General features: G+C 38.2%; 1 long non-coding RNA gene across 1 annotated transcript; it reads right to left on the minus strand.

The window, feature by feature from the left end:
- Nucleotides 1-1,746: 1,746 nt before the first annotated feature.
- Nucleotides 1,747-3,062, minus strand: LOC116788901. The gene is made up of 2 exons (XR_004357794.1): nucleotides 2,891-3,062; nucleotides 1,747-2,597 (listed from the first exon to the last, which is right to left on the minus strand). It is a non-coding gene; the product is annotated as an uncharacterized LOC116788901 (long non-coding RNA).
- Between the last annotated feature and the right edge of the window lie 9,604 nt (nucleotides 3,063-12,666).

Here is a 12,666-nt window from a genome sequence, read left to right on the forward strand (position 1 = left end):
TGTGTTTATCTCTACCAGTGAGAGTCCAGTTAGAATCAATGAACCAGAAGCTCTTGTACCCCTAAGCAGATCCATGCTTGAGAACCTGTGAGAGTCCTCTTTTAGCTCATGGAATAGTGGATTATTTTTTGGAGTGCAGGTATTTGTGTACCAATCCACCACCCAGAGTGAATAGAATTTGTTCAGTAACAGATCCAGAAGTCTCAAAAGAAGTCTGAGAATACTCCTGGAAATATTCCTCATAATTGAAACAATGTGTATTTTTTCCTTTGAATCCATAATTAGGTTAGAACTAGGGAATAAATTTTAAAGATTTTGAGTTTTTATGCATCTTACCCTGTGGAGGTAATTGTTCTGTCTAAAGTACATCTCACTAGCTGGGGGTCCTGAGAACAAGATGAACAGTTGGACCTTTAAAAGATCTAGACTTGTTGTTCTTTAAGATGCACACTTGATGAACAGCCTCTTGCAATGCACTTCTGTTCTTTCCATTCTCTAACCTCCTCTCATACCTGAGGCAGATTACAGGCAACGTTTGACTGACAAATTATAAGTGGCTTTTATAAATGGGAAAATTTAGGAGCAAGGCTTTAAATACCTCTCAAAATCAGAAAACTCTGAAATGATTTTTAGAATAAAATGAAATTCAGATAGGTACTGAGAAGAAAGTAGGTTATGACCCCATTACTTCTGCAGCAGAGTAAAGTCATCACACAGGACTAATGGACATTTGCAGCTCTGAGGAAGCCACAAAGTTTATCGGGTGGAAGTGGGCTATTTCATTTTTGTGTCTATTTTTGACATTTGTTTGAATATACTGTGAACCTTTCATTGTCAGCATTCAAAGTTTTGGCAGTCTTTATTGACTGTTTGAAAGGCAGCAACATTGATTTATAGTATGTGTAAAAGGATCCTTGTAGTCATCAATGAATTACATCAATTTCTGGAGAGAAACACAACAGGAGCTTCACTGAACACAGCAGTTCTAAGCAATAGCATAAGATGAACAGCTCGTCATATAGTAGAAGAGCAACAGAAAGACTGGCAGTAGGTAAGAATTAATATATTTGGGATAGTCCTTTACTTTTAAGAAAGACATAATTGTGAAACATTGTAAGTGATCAGAATATAGCAGCAGAGTGCACCTTAAAATCAAACCACTAGTAACCTGGAAGAGTGTGACCTTTATCAAATTTATGAATTCATAAATTCCTTATTCCTGAAGCCAAATCATATTAGAAATGGCTTTGAAAAAGTCAAAACTGAACGCAAGGGGAGAGGCAGAAGTATACTTGTGCTGTCCATATTAGTCTACCACTTTTTCACAAATTCTTTTATAAGCGTATCCAACTTTATGTAAATGCAGTGACAAGGCAACATAAGCTGACAAATAAAATAGCAGAAAAAATCCCTTTTGAAAAATCTGACTCTGCTGATGCCCTGAATGCTTTGATTATAGTCCATGTTTTTTTTTCACCATGGCTTGAAGAGGAAAACCAAGGAGTTTTGATCTCCCTGAATTTTCCTGTGGTTCATAGTTCCAAAAACACCTGCAAGATGCCGTGTCCGCTGATTTGTTCTTAAAGTTCAGTGTTTACTGGCCCTTGATTTACTTCATTTCTCATGACAGGTGTGATGGTCTAGTGGTTGTGCATGAGGTAACAGCGTGCATCATGTAAGCACAAATCACATTTTTTCCCCTGCAATTGTATCTGCCAGATTCTAAAAGGAAAAAAACCTGTTTTACTATTTCTCTCTTTTTTTTTTCCTGTGCAAGAGTGAGCACTCATTTCGGCTTTCAGGTGCAAGCAAAGGCAAAAACTGAAACTGTGCAAAAAATGAATACTACATAGATACTTCCATGGTGATGGAGAACATTCAGTGAAATTTCCAAAAGGTTCTCTGTAATGTATATTGTACAGATATACACAGTGAATACTCATCATTATGATTTGGCATAATTTATAGTAGCTGCCTACTTCTACTGGCAACTTTAATTGGATAGATTACTCATCTTTGTTTATTGTCTCATTGCCACATAATATTTTTGTTCATTATTGAGCGTCTGGAATTGCACATGTGTGGTTTTTTGTCATACAGATAAAGTATCATTAAGGAAAGGCAGAGGACCAAATTGTGTTCCTTTCTTACCTGTAAACGGGGATGATAATACTTTGCCCATAATAACAATTTAACTTGCACAGCTTCTGGGACAACATCTCTCACAATGGATTTATCCTGCATTCTGCAAGGAGGTATTGGCTCTGGCTTCAGTGTCTGTGTACTTCAGAAGTGTAACCAAGAGATAAATTGCCAGAGGACTGCAGTGCCAGCCACCCTTCTCCCCAGTTCTGTCAACTCTGTGATGGGACGAGCACTGGGTTAGGAATTCTCTTTTGAGTTAGGCTTTATTCCAGGCAAAGGCCAAAACTCACTGTTGTTGGGCAGGATAAAACATCAATCTCCTTGCTCATGTGAACTGTTGGAAAAAAAAGTTTTCCCATACATCTCCCTGAAAAACTGTAAAGCACTGAGCAAAATAGATGTAATGATCTGTATTCCTCCAGAAGATTTGGATGGAGGGGACTTCTGACCCCCTGTGAAATAAGGGAGAGAGACATTGAATCAGGAACCTAGAGAGAAGCAGAGCCTGAGCAAGAAACAAAGACTCTAGAAAGAAAGAATAAACACCACCAAAAAAACTACTCTGGGCTTCAGGTAACCAGTCAAATTAATTGTTGCTGTTTGAACAGCCTATGGCACTGTGTCAAAGAAGGCCATCTACCCACATCAGCTTCCATACCAAGAATGAAAATATTCAGGCAACTGATCTGGAAGGTAACACTTCTGTCCTGAAGAAGAATTTATAAGAAAAATACCACCACAAAACCCAGGGCTTTCCAGTGTGTTGTCTTCTGTCTTGCCCAGCAAGCTTCTGTAAAATTTTAGTTCCTATTTCATTATAAAGTTGGATCTGTGGAGAATCTGACTCTTGAAGTGTAGAGCAAGGCAGGTCTACAAAGGCCCTTCTTCTCAGGCATGTTTTGGTAGATCAGCTCCTGGAGAAGATGAGGGAAGAGAGAGTGTATTCCTGGGAATACTTCAATGCTGTGTCAATGTAGACAGTGGTTTGACTTCAATCACACTGCTGGGGCACAACATTGTTGCTATTATTACTTATCTTTTAACACTTCTTTATATCACAGATTTTTGTGTAGAATAAAGATGATGACATGCTTAGATATGACATTCGTATGGAGTCATAGTGCCAGAAATGTCTGTTAGCCATACAGGCTGGCTTGCTTTTTAATCCATGTAGAAAGGGCCCACATGGTGTAGTGTAGCTATCAAAGATAAGTGGTATAAAGGTTAAAATCCTGACTTTATCACTGTGCTTAGCTAAATCAACATAAAATTACGCCACTGTGCATTTCAGGTTATATAATAAAGTCAAGTTAGGGACTACTAAGCTCAGCTAACTTAGGTACTGAGAATAGTGTAAAAAGAGCTGCACAGAGAAGTGGAAAAGCTAATTTATTTTGCTTCTCAGTGCTCTGCAACTGTTGGGTATATTGGTATTGCTAATGATGACTGCTATATAACACTAACAGAAAAGAAATATGATCTGAGATCAGAAAGGTCTGGATCTGATATTTGCTGCCACCTGCAATGGAGTAGTGTGAAATTCAGAGGTTATGAAATGCAGCATATCTCTTGCTGAATAGTAGCAGATACGATATAGTTCCACTGCTGAAATTTTTTCCTCTTCTTTCTATAATCTGTCTTTCAATATACAGTACAAAAGTATGATTTCCTTCCAGATTTCATTTAGAAATACCTGCAATAATTGGAGGCTTGTCTGTTCCCTAAATCTTTGTTGATGTGAATTTTAAGCTGAGGTCAGATATAGGGTTTCTATCACCAGCATCTGAAGCCCTCTGTTCCTAAAACAAGAGTAACACAGGGTATTGAATTGGGAAACGTGGACTTACCCACTGGTTCTTGGTGCTTTGTTAGCTTTCTTGCTGTGCAAGTTATTTCATCATCTAATGAAGCTGAACATAGGCTGTCAGCCATGTCACTTAAACTAATAACCTTTAGGACCTTGAGAATAGGTTTAGGTCACTACATGACAGATATGTGCATCCAGATGTGGCTTTACCATCCCTTTCAGAAGCAAAAGATTTTCTATTTAGGTTTCCCTCCTCAGAACATGGACAATTTTGACATTATATTGTTAATGGACAAAGCTGTACTTGAGGTTTTAGTCCTGGCTGTGATACTTTCTCTTCTTGGAAACTGTTTTTCCTTTTTTCCTTTATAGACTCAAAATCTTTCATGTTCTGCCATCCTCCCTGGCCCTCATTCCCATGACCATGTCACAGGAGAGGAGCTCAGCCCCTGGCAGTGCAGATGGCAGTAGATGGCAGCAGTAATCCACTGTGGGAACAGAGAGCTGCAAAAGAAGTGGATAGGAAGCAGACGGGCTCACAGGAGGCTGGCATTTTAAATACAATCTTCTTTTTTTTTTCCCCTGGCACATCCCTGGTTCTAATTTTCCCTTCAGATCGCCCACATATTCTATATCAATTATCCAGAAGGATTTTTCATTTTATTTGCTGTTACATTTCCACTCATGGGTGATTGATAGAAGACTTGGACATGCCCCTCTCAAGCGATAAGCACAAGAGAATTTGAGAGGCTCAGATTTCCCTGTAAAATACAGCACTCAGGTTTATTTTTGGTTTTCCTAACACTTCGCTTCCTTCATACGTGCTTACAAACCAAAGTGTTTCCAAATGACTTATTTGGTTATTTGTTCCTCTGAAGCTGCTGCTTCATATTAGAGCAGAGAAACCTGGAGGAACTGTTTTTTTTTCCCTTTTGAACACTCTCTTTATTTTTAAATGCTGTAGTTCAGTACCGTGGCTTATAATGAAGGGGAGAAGAAATTTTCTTTATTTATACGATGAAGCAGGATCTCACAGGACAAAAGGATGGCCTTTTTGTAACCTTACAAGCTAATACAAGGTTTTGAAGTATGGTTATTTTGCTCTCTCAAACGACCACAATGGCAAAGGATTTAGCCATTGAACTTGTCAAATGGATGCTGTCCTCCAGGATTAGATTCAGGCACTGTTCCAGGCTCCAGGCCTGATTGATATCCAGGCATACTCAACTGGGTATGGAGCTCAAAGCAGAAATGTTGCTTTTTTAACTCTTCTGTCATTTGAAACACCTTTTTCAAAAAAAACAACCTGCAGATTGCAGGGAGTTGGAAGTAGATGATCTTCATGGTCCCTTCCAACCCTAACCATTCTATGATTTTATGATTCTGTGAATAATGGCTACACAGGTTAGGCATGTGCACAGCTACATGCAGAGAGTCAGAGATACTGGCTGGGAGCAGAAGTCAAGACAGTGCTAGTGTTTTACTTGTCAAACAAAACAGAAGAGAAATTGTTTAATAATCAGCAAAGGAAGTGTAAGGCCCTTCACTCTTGTTGGACTCAAGGATGCTATCTGACTCCAGAAAGGCAGGGTTATCCCTGATTCATCAAGATAATTCTCTTGCCATGAGCATCCCTACTCCACCTATCTTATAAGGACAGCTCTTTGAAGCAGAGTAGTTCCTGGCCTCCAGGCAGTGGCTTTTGGATCAATTGTCTCATATAATCATAGACTTTTGTGAATGATTTCGCAATCAAAAATTTTCTCTCCCTGACAAATTACTTTTTTGGGGAGTGTGACCCAGTCTGTTGTTTAGAGGTTGCATATATATAAAAGAAGATGGATAAATTACCTTTGCACTCTCATTAAGCTTTAGAAAGGCTCATTAAGCTGTAGAATTGTGTGTTTCAAAGAGAAACAGTGAGACCAAAGACTTCACTGATATGCAAAACAGAGCTACCTGCACTAAATGTATTCCTCAGCAAGAGTAACTCTGAATTGCATTTGATGGTTCCAAAGGTTGGCAGGAACCTGGGGTTGTTTGGTCTCTGAACATTAATATTGGTTTTACACTTAATAGAAATTATGGTTCTCAGCTGCTACCACTAACTAAGGATATACTGCTTGTCATTCACAAGCTTATAGGGATGAATGAAGGCACTCAGCCTGGTGTAAGTTTCTAACCCTGTTCGCTACAACTAGCACTTGGAGAAGTGTATCTGTAGTCTACTACCAATGGGTGAAGCATACAGGTTGCAGTTAAAAGTTTCCAGATTATTAGAAACAACTTTGAAGGGGATTTGAAAGTAGTATTAAAAATTAAAAGGCATCTAAGTTGTTCCTTAAGGCAGAGTAACCAGCTAATCCCACTGCATTACCCTTAGCACAGTGGCTGGACTTCCTTCATAATTAGGCACACATAGTCATTATCTGGACTATGTCTTACAGGATAAAATACCTATTAATACCCACTTTGAAGAAGAAGCTTGTGAGAAGTAAAAGTAATATCTATGAAGGTTGTACTGACCAGCCTGAGTGTAAAGAGTGGAATTAACCTTCCAATGATCCTAAGACATTACTGAATGTGACTTATCCACAAAATTCTTCATTTACATAAAAAAAGATGGCAGACTCTAGTCTTGAGTTTTCTTGCTGTTTAGCAACTTAAGGGGGGGGTGGGAAAGGTTAAGAAACATTTTAAAATGCACAAAAAGCCTGGAACTTTCCTGGGACTGTTGGAGATTGGTTTACAGATGTATAATACAAACTTGACTACATTGCTATGTCCCAGGAGCACCCTCTAGGAAATGATAAACTCAAGTATAAGAGAGTGATGTAGCGATAGCTGAATCTGCAAAGAAGATGGGAGATAAAGAGTCTGCCTAGATGGCAAGAACTGTATTGAGGAAATCTTTGAGGTCTGCACAGGAAACACTGAACTACATTTATTGCAGAAATACAAAAAAATAATCTTGTCTTAGGCAACCTCTTTCTCCACACAAAATAGGGGTCTCTGTAGATGACTAGAGAATCTGCCTTCACAGTGTAAGTGATTAACAGTGATTCTCATTGTCAGGCATGGAAAAGAGTGCTTACATTGTGTTGTCAGCTAAAATTGTCATCAATGCAATTATTCTGTGGTATATTTTAGAGCTAAATTTTGCATATTATTTGTCAAGGAAGAGAGAACAGATTACGATGAGAAGAAATGAAAAGAAAATAGATAAATGTGCATTTGAAGTATGTTAAAACAAACCAGCGAAATGTATCAGAAAATAAGTGTAAAAAGCACCAATCAGCAAAACAATCTGATAAGTGTAGGAAAAAAGAGGAATGGGAGAAATCAAGCTGACTTAGGTCTTGCACAGGGCAGAAATAGATTCTTAAAACATTTAGAGAAAATGAGAAAATAGAAAACTCAAATCATACTTCACCGAGCATGAGATTGAGATAGTAATTTAGATATTCCTCAAAACAAACAGAATTCTCTGCTACAGTTTTTTGATTAAAATAGTGGTGGAGTTGTTGATATTAAGGATATAGACAAGGTCTAGTAAGGGTGTATGAATGAAAGTTGAAAATATTATAGTGTGTCAAAACCAAAATTCAAGAGTATGAATTTTTTCAGTTGGGAGACTGTAGTAATATGTACTGGAGACTTGTAGTCTGTATTTCAAGTAAAACACTAGAAAAGATAAAAAATAATTTGATTAAAAAAGGGAGAAATGCTATATGGCAAATAGATACAGATTATTAGTAAAAATATGATTTGAGAGCATAATTGAATACATTCAGGAACTGGGAAATGGGATCAAACAGTTTGTGTTGTTCTACTCTAAATTATTTTTTACTTTTATACTGAAGGGTTTGAGGTTTTTCCTTTTTCTTTTTTGTTTGTTTGTTTGGTCGGTTGGTTGATATTTTTTTTGTTTTATGATGGCAAAAGAATTGGAATTGGAGAAGAACCAATATGTTGGATGTAGATAATTAGCAAATTTCCTCAAAGGTTAGTCTTGCAGTCAGTATTGTTTGATATCTAATTAATAGCTATGAAAAAAGGGGAAAGAGTTTGCTGACGAAATATCTGGGGAATATATTGGAATGTCATTTTTAAGTGGAATATCCTCAAGATAAATACATGATCAGAAACAAGAGGAAATATGTTGAAGTAAACTTATGGTTCAGCTAAGTTAAGAGTGATATTTCTCAATGCATTTCCAACAGAAGGAGGAAAGTATTAGTGCCATTACAGAAGCTGCTGGTGAGAATTTGGGGCTACTTGGAGAAAAATCATACAGAATATCTGTTCATCTGTTGTCAAAACATTTAAAAACAGTATCAATTCCCTCTGTCATGGACATGTTATTGAAGTGGTACATTCCAGCGTGTAACATGTTCTGCAGAAACAGATAGTTCAAGGGACTGAGATGCTGGTATCAGACTCATGGCACCATTGAATTGATGCAGACAAAAATCTGCAAGGAAGATGGGCCTCAATAGCCCAGAGAGTGGCTGATTATGAAACATATTTGTTTAATAGTAGAAATACAGGCATAAGTCTGGAAGTACTCCAAGCAGCTACATCAGTGGTCTGGTTATCTGCACTAATAATTCTGGATGGTAGAAAAACCCCAGAAAGTTGGGGTTTAGTTATTTTCACTATCTGTTAAACTGAGTGGCAAAAGACTGGAATTCTAAGGTGACATGCTGGCTTATCTGGTCTTTTCTGCAAGGTAGTTGGGTGTTTTAAGTGGGCCTGCTGTTTGAATCTGATACCTTAGAAGTATCGGATAGAGCAATGATAGAAGAACATTGTTGCGAATGAGCCAAAGATATAAGAGTGAGTCCAACGTGGTTGTGTGCCAACGTGTGCAGCTCATTCAAACAGTTTGCAGAACTTGAAAGCTGAGAGCTGGGTGAGAGGGTTGAGAATAAAATGCTATGACATTTAAACCAGACAAAGTTAAATTCACTGGGAAATCTTTTCCTCCTAAGAGAAATAATATTTTCTGAAGTCTTCATTCTTCCCAATGCCTCGCTTCCTCGAGACTATCTTAATTAGACAGGAGGGTAATATACCAGAAAAGTAAATTTTGGAGCAGCCAGGAGTGGAGCTGGCAAGTACCTCTACTGAGACTGCACCTGGTGCATGGTACTTAATCAGATTATGCCTAAAAAGATATGAAAACCAGGAATATTCCTACTTCATGCCTTCTAATACTTAACTATCTATCCAGAGAGGATCCCCACTATATCAGGAAGCTTTCAAATGTGCAGGGGTTGTAGCATCTGAGTTGTATAGCAATCTAAATAGAGAAGGCAGAAGAATGGATGTGGCAGTGTAGGTAACTGTGAAAAAAAAAATCCCTTCAGGTGACACAGAATAACCTAGTGATAGAGCCAAGAATAGAACCTTAAATTTTCCAATCTCTCCTTAATCTCTAGAACACAAAAGGATCTTCCAGGCTGGTAATTTTCACGCTAGTTGTCTGCAAGCTAGCGCAGAGTTACCCTTACCACATTGAAGGGCTGAAAACAGCCACTGCTACTGCTGACACAGCTAGCTAGGAGTAACCTGGAGTAGTGTCCTAGTGTCCTCCTATTGAAACCTTTCCTCCCTGCAGCTAGTTCTATAGAATATGTATAGACAATAACATGTGAAAAGTGATGGCTTGACAGGACAGGCTACTGAAAGTCAAACATTAAAGTCTCTTCCACTTAGCCGTATTTTTTCCACTTAATATTTCCCATTAGCTGCTGAACAAATGTAATGGCTCTGACATTAATGAAGTCTGTATAAAGTGCACATGGCTTAAGTGGGGACAGCCTAAAACGCACAGCATAGACACAGACCACACTTTAGCAGACTGTTCCTTCCTAGAATGTAAAGCACTTCTCCAGTCATTTTGGAGTGATATTGCACAACAACTGAGACTTGGACTAAAGTTAGAAAGACTTCAAGAAAATAAAATAGTCCTTTTCTTCTCTTTAAGTGTCTTCAGAGCAACTTGTGTAATTTGGTGCTAGTTTGCCTCCTGAATAAGTCCAAATAATTCATTCATTTCTTTATGGCTAGAAATCTGCTGGTGAGGTTGTTATGAGTAAAGGAGACAGCCTTGGAGATCAAAGGGTTTTGTTACTGCCGAATAAGGAAGTAAGACTGTGGTTTTCAGGTTTTACCATTAATGATTATTGCAGATTATGACATTACTTTTAGCTAAGTGCTCCCAATCTGTATTTATCTGAAGGCTATCACTTATACTGGTATCCAATTTAAGTGAATTATCCTAGCTGTTTTCTGGTCTTTTTCTGTGCTCATGACAAAAGATATTTCTAATCAGTAGCCTTTGACTGATGTGCTACAAAACCCAGATAAGACAGAAATCTACCAGGATCTGATGAGATAGAATATAGCATGGTCAAACTGAAAATGTGCCTTCTGTAATAAAGCTATGTGTGTATTTAGACCCGTGCTAAGGTTGAGATTTTTTTTCCCGAGCTACCACTGGTTAAAGCTTTCTAGAGTAAAGGTATAGTAGGAGCATCATCTTTCTTATTTTCCCTTTAAGTTAACTACACTGACTGTGGTGTGTCCTTCAGTCATGAGCATAATTAAAACATGCTTTGCTGCAAAATGCCCTTATTGCTAAAAATCCTGATTGTTCTCACTTTAAAATTGATGAGAAGCAGGGAATTTCTAAACTAAGAGACAATCTACTAAAACCTAACAGCTTTTTCACCTGAGTACCCTGGGAGTAGCAACTTCCAGGAGTCGATCCTTCCTCAGCTCCCACGCTCTGCAATCCAGCCTTGATGTTTCCTTTTTCTATGACATTTACTTTTTCTATAAACACATGAGGTTTTGTAGCTGCCTGAATACATTGGTACCCAGAACTGTTACAAATATGAATATTATCAAATGTCTCCTCCACATATAAGTGGTTTATGAGTGGTAAAGGGAAGCTTTATTGCTTCATCTCACAAGCAAGCAAGTGGGTTATAAAGAGGTTAACACTATGGTTTAACTGGGAATTGAACCTTCATCCACTGAGTTTCAGATCCAGGGAATTAATTAAAAATATATTCAGGCCCTGACAATACTTTCTAGGTTAACGTGAAGGAGAAAAAAAAAAGCAGCAAAAATGCTGCACCCAAAATAAGACCTTGCCTGACACTGAAGGCTGTTAAACTCCCTTCTTGTCCTCCATGAAAAAGCTGTAGTTAGGCTTTCTTTTTTTTTTCCCCCACTGTCCAGATGCCTGTTTGACATTTTCTGGTTACAAAACCATATGACTTATGTCAGATCAATAATCTTATACCTTTCAGGTATTTATATCTCATCTAATCTCCACATAATGGATTATACACTGTACTCAGAGTAAGGGGTTTGAATTTCATTATTCTTATTAAGATGTCATTTCCATAGCTGCTTCATTAATTTCCATTTTGCAAAGGACTATGGTTTTGGTGGCTTTGCTAACCAATTACAGTAATGCTTTTCAATTATGCTACAAATAGAAGACTCTAAGAGTTAATATTTAGAGTGGAAAATGTTCTTCTTTTATTCCCTGACAGTTGAGACATCCAAGCATCCTTTGGTATTGTTATTCTAAATATATTGTTATTGTAACATATTTATAGAGTGGATCAAATCCCACACATTTTAGAGACAAAGAAAGAGACAAATTATCTGCTCCAAGATAAGGCAGGACAACTATAAGACAAGACACTTGACAACAGATCAGTTCAAAAAGAGTCTGGGGGAGGAGAGAGAGAAGCAGGTTGGGAGATGAGCTCCATAATGATATTTCAAGTGTATGACAGCATGTCAGATTCACAACACTATCAATGGGGAGGGACATAAAAGTGCAAGAATTAGGACCTTTGGAAGCAAGGAATACAGGAACAACAAGCTTGTCGCAAAGCCCCTCAGATACTGCTGTCAGGGTAGTTTCCATGGGAAGTGAGAAGCAACTATATCTGTGTAAAGACAGGCAGGATGTGGTGAAAGCCATTCTCACCCCAGCCTTGCCAGGACATTGTAACAGGGCTTCTTATGCCATCTTTAATTCCAGGTGAATTTTCTTCATTTAACATCTGCTTTGGTTATGTATCCCAGGGACAAGTCCAGCAGAGGTTAAGAGGAGTCAATAATGAGCTGATTTCTCCTTTAGTTCATGACTTGGTAATGTTCACATGGACCCAGAAAGCAGGAATCCCTGCAGCTAGCACCCCTTTTTATGAGACAAAGGTAGGAGACAAGAACCATAGATTCCAATTCATTAGCTCTTTTACAGCAGTAATGTTACCAGTTAGAGGAATGCAATGGAGAGACCGACAGGAGTTAACATGAGATCTGTGACCTTTGTGAGTCCTTGGGATGAATATGTCTTCTCTTGATGAGGGTTTGAGTGAACAGCTCACCAGGTGAACTATCCAACCACATCTTCGTTTCAAGAGCGCTATAGGTGTGACTGACAGTTAAAAGGTACAAGATGAGAACTGTATCCTCAGGATCTTGCAAGCCACTTTCACTGAAGCTTTCTCCTAACAAATGACATGTTTTTAAGGAAAACTAACTGTATTATCTTTCATTAATTTGACATAACAGGAAGACCTCTGTTTCAACTAAGCAGGATCTGGGGGAAGAGATGCTGGAGAAAGTTCAGTGATGATTACAAAGCTGCAGAAACTCTGTCCCACTTATTCCACCTG

The sequence above is a fragment of the Chiroxiphia lanceolata genome, chromosome 6 (assembly GCF_009829145.1).
Source record: "Chiroxiphia lanceolata isolate bChiLan1 chromosome 6, bChiLan1.pri, whole genome shotgun sequence".
Classification (NCBI taxonomy): Eukaryota; Metazoa; Chordata; class Aves; order Passeriformes; family Pipridae; genus Chiroxiphia; species Chiroxiphia lanceolata.